Genomic DNA, 9,240 nt, shown 5'->3' with positions numbered 1-9,240 from the left:
AGCTAGTATGGGCTATTTCAAGTAAGTCAAACGCAGTTACAAGGGGGCGGGACACAGCAGACGATTGCCTTGACTAAAGAAAACATGGCGGCCAGAACTTCAATTTGCTTCAAACATGGCGGACCTATAGCCACTCTATGAAATTTTAACTCGTTGGTCCCTTTATACTCGTGTACCGCGCGACTGCGCATGCGGCCACAGATGCAATGCGCCAGAGATGTTGGTCGGCGGCAGAGAGGTGCACAACGCGCGAGTTGTATCTGTGACTCCGCAGTAGATCTGTGTTGGCATGTCGACATATTTGTGAGCTGCACTGTGACGACGTCTTTGTGAGTTTATTACATCAAGTGCCGGATTCCATGATTTGTCAAGCACGAAAGAGGCCACAAAGAAAGCAGAAGAAGACGAAGAAACCTTTAAATCGATGGCCTTCGTGCCATATGTGGGTAGCCTCTGATCAAAAATAGGACGGATCCTCAGCAGACACAAAGTAAAAGTGATTTTTCGTCCTCCACCCAAGACAGCTGCACTCGTGGGCTCTGTCATAGATGATTTGCTGCTCCGAAAGTCTGGAGTTTACAAAATTCCATGTGAATGTGGCCTTTCTGACATTGGAGAAACAACTCGTACTGTCCAAGAAAGATGTACAGAACACCGCAGGTACACACGACTTTTACAACCTAACAAGTCGGCAGTGGCAGAGCGCTGTATTGACACTGGTCACAGTATGTTGTATGACAACGTCAAAATTGTGGCAACTACATCATCTTTATGGGACTCGATAGTGAAGGAGGCAATTGAGATTCGCTTGACGACCAATTTAACCAATAGAGATAGTGATTTCAAACTTGTCAAATCATGGAATCCGGCACTTGGTGTAATAAACTCACAAAGACGTCGTCACAGTGCAGCTCACAAGGATATATCGACATGCCAACACAGATCGACTGCGGAGTCACAGATGTAACTCGCGCACTGTGCACGTCTCTGCCGCCGACCAACGTCTCTGGTGCATTGCATCTGTGGCCGCTTGCGCAGTCGCGCGTTACACGAGTGTAAAGGGACGAAGTGAGCGCCTCCTGAACACGGCCGATATGCCCCAACCCCCTCCTCCAGTACACCTCTTGCAATATGCCGATGACACCGCGTTCCTCGCCCTCGGTCCTACCCTCCAACGGTCCCAACGCCTTCTCCAGAATCACCTTGACCTTTTTGCCGCACGGTGTAACCGGTGGCTCCTAAAAATCAATCCTTCCCAGACCTAGGCGATCGTCATAGGTCGTACCACTCGCTCCTTGCGGCTCCTGGATTTCTCCCTTACCGTCTGCGCCCGTCCTGTCCGCCTCACCCCCACCCTCACCTACCTTGGCCTCACCATTGACCGTCACCTCACCTGGATCCCTGTCAGGTCCCCAGAGGATTTAATTAACCAAATGACATAGCTATTCATAATGTAAAGGTTCAGCCAGTATTTCTTACGCGGACGCCGCGCAGTACCGCGGGCACGGAAGGGAAAGTGTCACACAGTACAAATAGCCGGAGCTAGTAAACACGTCGAGGGGACGAACAGCGCGTCTCCCAGACCTTGGAGGGTGAGAAGGAACTTTCCGTCAGGGACTCGGCTCGACATATCGAAACCAATGTAGGTCCACAGCAACGAAATGTCCGAGAAGACCGAAAAATAAGTTAGAGAAAGTGGATGTGAGGGCTGCGTCCGAGCAGGGCAGACCTTCACAATGAGTATTTAAGGGCATCCACGAGCAGCATGAAGCAGAGTCGTCGCAGAAGTCGAAGAGGGCACAAGCAGCGCCCAAGGCCCGGCAGCATCGAGAAGGTAGCATCCGCTACTAATGAGTTCATAGTAACTGCAACTACGAGAAGACGGTGATGCTCTGGTGGAATCAACTACAACTGTCAGTTAAGTAGAAGTTGTTACCGTGGAATAGTTTTGAACAGGGACAGTTTGTCTCCGTCTCAAGTAGCTTCTACAGCTAGTTTCAGCAATAATAGGAACAAGTCACTGGCTGGGGCTTGTCTCCTGTGGATAGTATAAAGGTCCTTTATTTGAACGAAGAGTAAAGTGGAGATTCTGGCTGAATCTATAGAAGTATACAAAGTAAGGGGAAGGGTCTGACACCTCACATGTTCTTTGTGATATTAATTGAATAAATTAAGTTAAAGGAGAAATCTCACCTTACTGTGTTTTCAGTACTGACAATTCCCCTTTGTACCCGCTACCTATTGGAAGTATTGTATAAGGTATCTACACCTCCTACACGCCCTTAGCCAGTCCAGGAGATTCTACTCCCTCTCACCTCCGTAATAAAGACTAGTTAAAGGGAACCACAAACCCATAATTGTCGTCAACGTCCTGATTGCGCCACGCAGGCTCGACCAACTCTATATTGGTATCCGGGACCTGTGCCGGGACGCGACATCCCTCATCTCCGCTCCATCCAATCCAAAGCCCACAACCGCCTCCGACTCCTCAAACTCCTCTCTGGCCGGACATGGGGATTGCACCCCTCTACCATCCTCCACACCCACAAATCCTTAATCCGTCCCATCCTCTGTTATGCCAGTCCTGCCTGGATATCTGTCCCCCCCCCCTCCCAAATTCTATAAGTCCCTCCAGATCCTCGAGCGTCATGCACTCCGCCTCATCCTCCGTATACGCCTCCTGTCCCCCGTGCGGATCCTCTATGGCCTCATTCCTTTACCCCATCTGCTCCTATTTCTCGAACATATCCACTACACCTCCCGCTGCCTTGATCCCCCTCACCCCCTGGTTGCTCCTCTCCTCTCCCATCCCCGCCCCCTGCCACGTCTTCACTGTTGTCCCCCCCCTACCCTCCATCTCTACACCCTTCATCTCCTTTCCCAAGGTGGCTTCCATCAACTCCCCCTCCCGGATGATGCCCTCTCTCCCTCCATCTATCCCTCCTATCAATTCTGATCCCCACCCCCCCTCCTTTCCTCTGTCCTTTCCCTGGGCTCCCTCTTCCCCCCTGCCATCCTGTTTTCTCCCCAACAAACCTCTCCCTACCTCCCTTCTCCCCCCCCCCGCCCAAGTCCTTCTGTATTCCCCTCCTCTGCCTTCCCCACTCCCTGTCGCGTCTGACCAGCACCCTCCATCCCTCTTATGGGTCCTCTTCCTCCATTGGCTCCTTTCCTGCCTCCTCCCCTTTGCTTTTCCTCTCCGTCCCCCCTTTTTTATCTTCCCCTCATCTGTCTAGTTTCCCCCCATGTGCTCTCGGCTGTGGTATGTCATATTTTAGTGCAGTGTTCCAGTGCATGTTCAGTGTTGTTTCATCTTTTCCCATGTAGCGAACAGAAACCATGCTGTCGCTGGGTGTGAATGTTATGTCCTTTGCGAACAGAAACCAGACTGTCGCCGTTTTCCTTTTAATTGTCTGTCTATTATTTTATCTGTCTGCTTCGTATGTATTTTTATTAACATCAGCCTCCCTTTGTTCTGTTTTAAGTTCCACGATTTGTTTCGCCATGTTACCCTTTAAGTCTTCACTTTTATCGCCTGTTTTTTATTATTTATTATCTTCACCTTTTTAAAATCTGTAGGCTGAAGAGCGGCATACCCCCTTCGGGGGGGGAATCGAAATTCAATAAAGGAAAAAAAAACAAAAAACAAAAAAAAACTGGAGCGGCAGTCTTGCGGCTCACTCTGAAGATGTCTGAACGTTATACAGCCGAAATATTAGAAGAAGAAGGAGGAGTAGAATTCTTGCGGTTGCACACCCGAAACGTAATGGAACAATCATTGCGCCACCAAATCTGAAGATTCACAACAGTACGCACTTATTAACTTTTCACCGTTGTGGTTCACAGTCACGCACAATTTTTCGAAACTATAATTTCACCATGTGTAGACGTTCGCACTTGTTTCATGTTACTTTATTTCTACAATAAAAACGCTTATTTTAGATGGTGACTTGTTCACATATGGATCTTAAAGTCTGACATGAGCTGAAGCGAAATCCTCCTCAATACCACTTAAAAATGGCCCAAAGCCGAAACTGCAATTGCAAAACAAATAATTTTTACAGTCAATGGCGAATATGAGGTCCTTAAAAAAATGCGCATCGAGCTAGCCAGGCACGGACGGAGTCCTGCCCTCCCAGCTATCCTTCCGCCAGGACCTCACCTCCTGCCTGCCAGCCGTCACACGAGCTCCCCTGCACGTCTGGCGGGAACAGCACTCCAGGAAGAGATGATACTGCAGTTACCAGTGCCCTCGGGAAACGCTTCCTGGATGAATTCTCACTCTGCAGTGGGGAGTTCACTCACTAGAAATGTCGGGGATCTGACACACAGTTCTAGCCTGCCAGGTAGTTTCGTGTCGGCATTAACCGATGTGACATCTGCATATCAAGACTCTAGGCCAGCTGAAAGCAGAACTCTCACAGAAACATGAATGTACCGTCAAACAGTTCCACTTATTCAGTTCCTTTCAGCTGATCCAATGGTAAGGACAGCACGATATGATGACTTAAGGTAAATCCCTCTTTGCAGCTACAAAAACTGTGTGTTTCTTTCATTTTTACACACACCAAAAAAAGTTTTGCATCACCTCGGTTCCGAGAGTTCTGGAACCTGTACAGAAAATTGGAATAGAGATCAACATAAACATCATTTCCGCCCTTTTTATTGCTCATGAAAACCACTCATTGCATATTGTACCACCATACAGCGAGACCTTCTGAGGTGGTAGTCCACATTGCTGTACTCACCGGTACCTCTAATACCCAGCAGCACGTCCTCTTGCACTGACGCATGCCTGTATTCGTCGTGGCATCCTATCCACAAGTTCATCAAGGCGCTGTTGGTCCAGATTGTCCCACTCCTCAGTGGCGATTCGTCGTAGATGCCTCAGAGTGGTTGGTGGGTCACGTCGTCCATCCCAGGTATGTTAGATACGGTTCATGTCTGGAGAACATGCTGGCCACTCTAGTTGAGCGAAATCGTTATCCTGAAGGAAGTCATTCACGAGATGTGCACGATGGGGGTGCGAGTTGTCGTCCATGAAGACGAATGCCTCGCCAATATGCAGCCGATATTGTTGCACTGTCGGTCGGAGGATGGCATTCAAGTATCGTACAGCCGTTACGGCGCCTTCCGTGACCGCCAGCGGCGTACGTCGGCCCCACATAATGCCACTCCAAAACAGCAGGGAACCTCCGCCTTGCTGCACTCGCTGGACAGTGTGTCTAAGGCGTTCAGCCTGACTGGGTTGCCTCCAAACCGTCTCCGACGATTGTCTGGTTGAAGGCATATGCGACACTCATCGGTGAAGAGAACGCGATGCCAATCCTGAGCGGTCCATTTGGCATGTTGTTGGGCCCATCTGTACCGCGCTGCACGGTGTCGTGGTTGCAAAGATGGACCTCACCATGGACGTTGGGAGTGAAGTTGCGCATCGTGCAGACTATTGCGCACAGTTTGAGTCGTAACACGACGTCCTATGGCTGCACGAAAAGCATTATTCAACATGGTAGCGTTGCTGTCAGGGTTCCTCCGAGCCACAATCCGTAGGTAGCGGCCATCCACTGCAGTAGTAGCCCTTGGGCTGCCTTAGCGAGGCATGTCATCGACAACTCCTGTCTCTCTGTATTTCCTCCATGTCCGAACAACATCGCTTCGGTTCACTCTGAGACGCCTGGACACTTCCCTTGTTGAGAGCCCTTCCTGGGCCAAAGTAACAATGCGGATGCGATCGAACCGCGGTTTTGGCCATCTAGGCATGGCTGAACTACAGACAACACGAGCTGTGTACCTCCTTCCTGGTGGAATGACTGGAACTTACCGGCTGTCGGACTTCCTCCGTCTAATAGACGGTGCTTGTGCATGGTTAATTATATTTTGGGTGGGTTTAGTAACATCTCTAAACAGTTAAAGTGACTGTCTCTGCGATAAAGTATCCACAGTCAAATCTGTCTTCAGGAGTTCTGGGAACCGGGGTTACGAAAAACTTTTTTTTGACGTGTGTATAATGTTTCTGCTTGCATCCGGAAGTGCGCATCCCAGCTCCTCACTCTGCTATGTTTGATATATTTGCAGCTAGACGAGCAGAAGCACATGTTTGCTGATATTAAACTTGACAAAATGACGCACCACTATTCCATACATATGTTTGTTTACTTGGTTCTGAACCATTCGCTGGGTCTCGCTTCGTGAGTGGTTGGTGTGGGTCTCTTGTTTGACAGTGCAAGTTATCATTCGGCAATTCTTGGCCGTAAAACTTGGTCCTAAGATCAGTGCTCTGTAGACCGATTAGATGGATATGTATCAGGTACATCTTACGATGTGAATGGAACCCTCAAAATCGGATATGATTCCTAATTAATCTACGACTGCGTTCCCTATAGCACAACATACTGCCAGATACAATGCAGAACAATCAGTACTCCCTGTACTCCCTGTGGTATGATCCTTGGTTATCACTGTTACTTGAGAACAACGTTGTCAATTAAAGCATGAAGCTGCATGATAATGAGTTGCGTGTGATGTCTGGGTCCCCGGTTTCACCGGAAAGCAGTCCCTCCCAAGACATGTGGTGCCATGGTGCTAAGGCTCGCATATCGTTTCCATGCGACTTATCCCAGCACGCTGTTCTCCTTGGTTGTACAGTACCACACGTACTCCACTAATAAGCTGGGACTCAGAATGCCGTTATGAAATTCATCATTTGCATGCCCCTGATGGAGGAAGTACCCGCGTACTGACAGTGATCTGAATAATCATTATACGGAGATTTGGCTGGGGAAGAATTTCGGGAAAGGGCTGTTTTTAACGTAATGGAACGGTTCATTCCGTAAGGCAACCAAAGAACAGATTTAAGGGGACCACATTCTGGTTCAGGTTTTCATCATATTTCGATAGATTAAGGTTTTATTTAAGTACTATGAAAACGATATTCCTGAAAAAAGGTTTTTCGACCATTTAAAGAGCATTTTCCTACCATGTGTGTTTATGTGCCACGCCCACTTTTCTGTCACCCACTGTCAACCCACCCACTGTCAACTCTAAGCCACACGGAGATGCCACTATTAGCAAAATAGACTTTGTAGGCCATGTTCAGAAACGTTTGGGAACAAGGCTGAGAAAACTAACTGTTGATATGAGAGGAAAAAATTAGAACATGGAAAAATGTTGACCGGTCAGGGTCGCTTAACTAAAACTGAAATAGAAAACTTGCATGTGTACTATGGGAATGCAATTAGGACAAATAAAGAAAATCTGAAGGCAATGAAGATAGATGTTTGGACCATATTCTTCCATAAGTCCTCTAGTGTTGATAAGCCATGTCATGGATTGTGTCCAGCAGGAGAAAATTCGTGGTACAAATACAATAGGGCTCAGGCAACTGGAGAATCTTATTCACACCAGCATTCTCTTCCTGCTGCTGTTATTAGAGCAATTACACCTATTTTCAGAGACTTGGCTCATCCTGACTTGCTAAGGAAATGTCTGCATGGGCAGACACAGAACCCAAATGAATGTTTCAACAGCATAATTTGGAACCGCCTTCCTGAAACTGTATTTGTAGGCATGTATACAATGAAACTAGGAGTTCATGATGCTGTTATTACACTCATTTGTGGTATTATTGGGAAGTGTTGGGTACTGAAAAAGCTGGGAATTAATCCTGGTGAAAACATGATCACTGGGCTGCAACAGTTCGATAAAATGAGGATAGCCGATGTAGACAGGTCTGCATCTAATATGGCCAAGAAAGCAAGACAAACATCCAGCAAGGTGAAAAAGAAGCTGCAAGACCTGCTACAGGCCAAAGAAGGGCCATCATATGCAGCAGGACAGTTTTAATTAACTGTAAATAACAAATTTCAAAAGTTTTTTCTTTAAAGTCAATTTCCCGCAAACTAAAATTTTCGGTACATATGCCCCATTATATCAGAAACTACCATAGATAAATGAACGAAATTCTCGGAGACTCTCCATAACATAAAAAGCCACCTCTGGTACTACGTTCATTAATATTCCCCCATTAGGAAGTTAACAAAAAATATTTTCTGCAGAAAAAACTTAATATTTTTTGTTAATAAATTTAAAAAAGTATTTCTTAAAAACTATAAAATGGATAAAGTAGATTTTAGTACAGTTGACTCTATTAGCATCATGTAACATTCAGTAAAAATATTAAGGTCCTGCATCAAATAGTTTTTTTCAGAAATGGTTCAAATACTTGCCTAAATTAACACGGGTTAGATAGGCAGGGTGTGGTCCCCTTAACTAGAGGAAGGAGGTCAACATATACTCAACGAAGTGTAAAGAAAATCTCGAAACTTCTGGACAATTTGTAATGTACTACACAGCTGTAGTGATACAATACTGAGTGCCAAATTAAGTTTAGGAGCACTTACTTTGCCTCACAAAGTGTCAAATCAACAGAAGCCGCAAAAATACTCGCCCCAAGGACCTGTAGTGCCGACATGCGGGGCAGACCACTACCACGGAGGACAATCGTCGTCAATTTGCGTGCAGAGGCAGGGGTCAGCGCGCGATCGACGGTTCTGGCTTGTAGTGCTGGAGCCATTACTAAAGGTATCTGATACGTCCGCTAAACCCGCTGGGCAGAACAGGTAATAGGATTGCGGAAAGAGCCAAGGGTTGAAGTCAGTTTCTGCTACTAATTGTGATTTATTGTAATTTAATAACCTTTACAACCAAAGCGGCACATAGCCGAATCTTTACCGAACTCTTTCACGGCTGAAGGCCTCCAACAAGAAATCTTAACAAGATAAAAACCCAATTAAGGTTGTTGTTGTTGTGGTCTTCAGTCCTGAGACTGGTTTGATGCAGCTCTCCATACTACTCTATCCTGTGCAAGCTTCTTCAGCTCCCAGTACCTACTGCAACCTACATCCTTCTGAATCTGCTTAGTGTATTCATCTCTTGGTCTCCCTATACGACTTTTACCATCCACACTGCCCTCCAGTACCAAATTGGAGATCCCTTGATGCCTCAGAACATGTCCTACCAACCGGTCCCTTCTTCTAGTCAAGTTGTTCCACAAACTCCTCTTCTCCCCATTTCTATTCAATACCTCCCCATTAGTTATGTGATCTACCCATCTAATCTTCAGCATTCTTCTGTAGCACCACATTTCCAAAGCTTCTATTCTCTTCTTGTCTAAACCATTTATCGTCCATGTTTCACTTCCATACATGGCTACACTCCACACAAATACTTTCAGAAACGACT

Source organism: Schistocerca nitens, chromosome 11 (genome assembly GCF_023898315.1).
Source record: "Schistocerca nitens isolate TAMUIC-IGC-003100 chromosome 11, iqSchNite1.1, whole genome shotgun sequence".
NCBI lineage: Eukaryota > Metazoa > Arthropoda > Insecta > Orthoptera > Acrididae > Schistocerca > Schistocerca nitens.
This window is presented reverse-complemented; position numbering follows the sequence as displayed.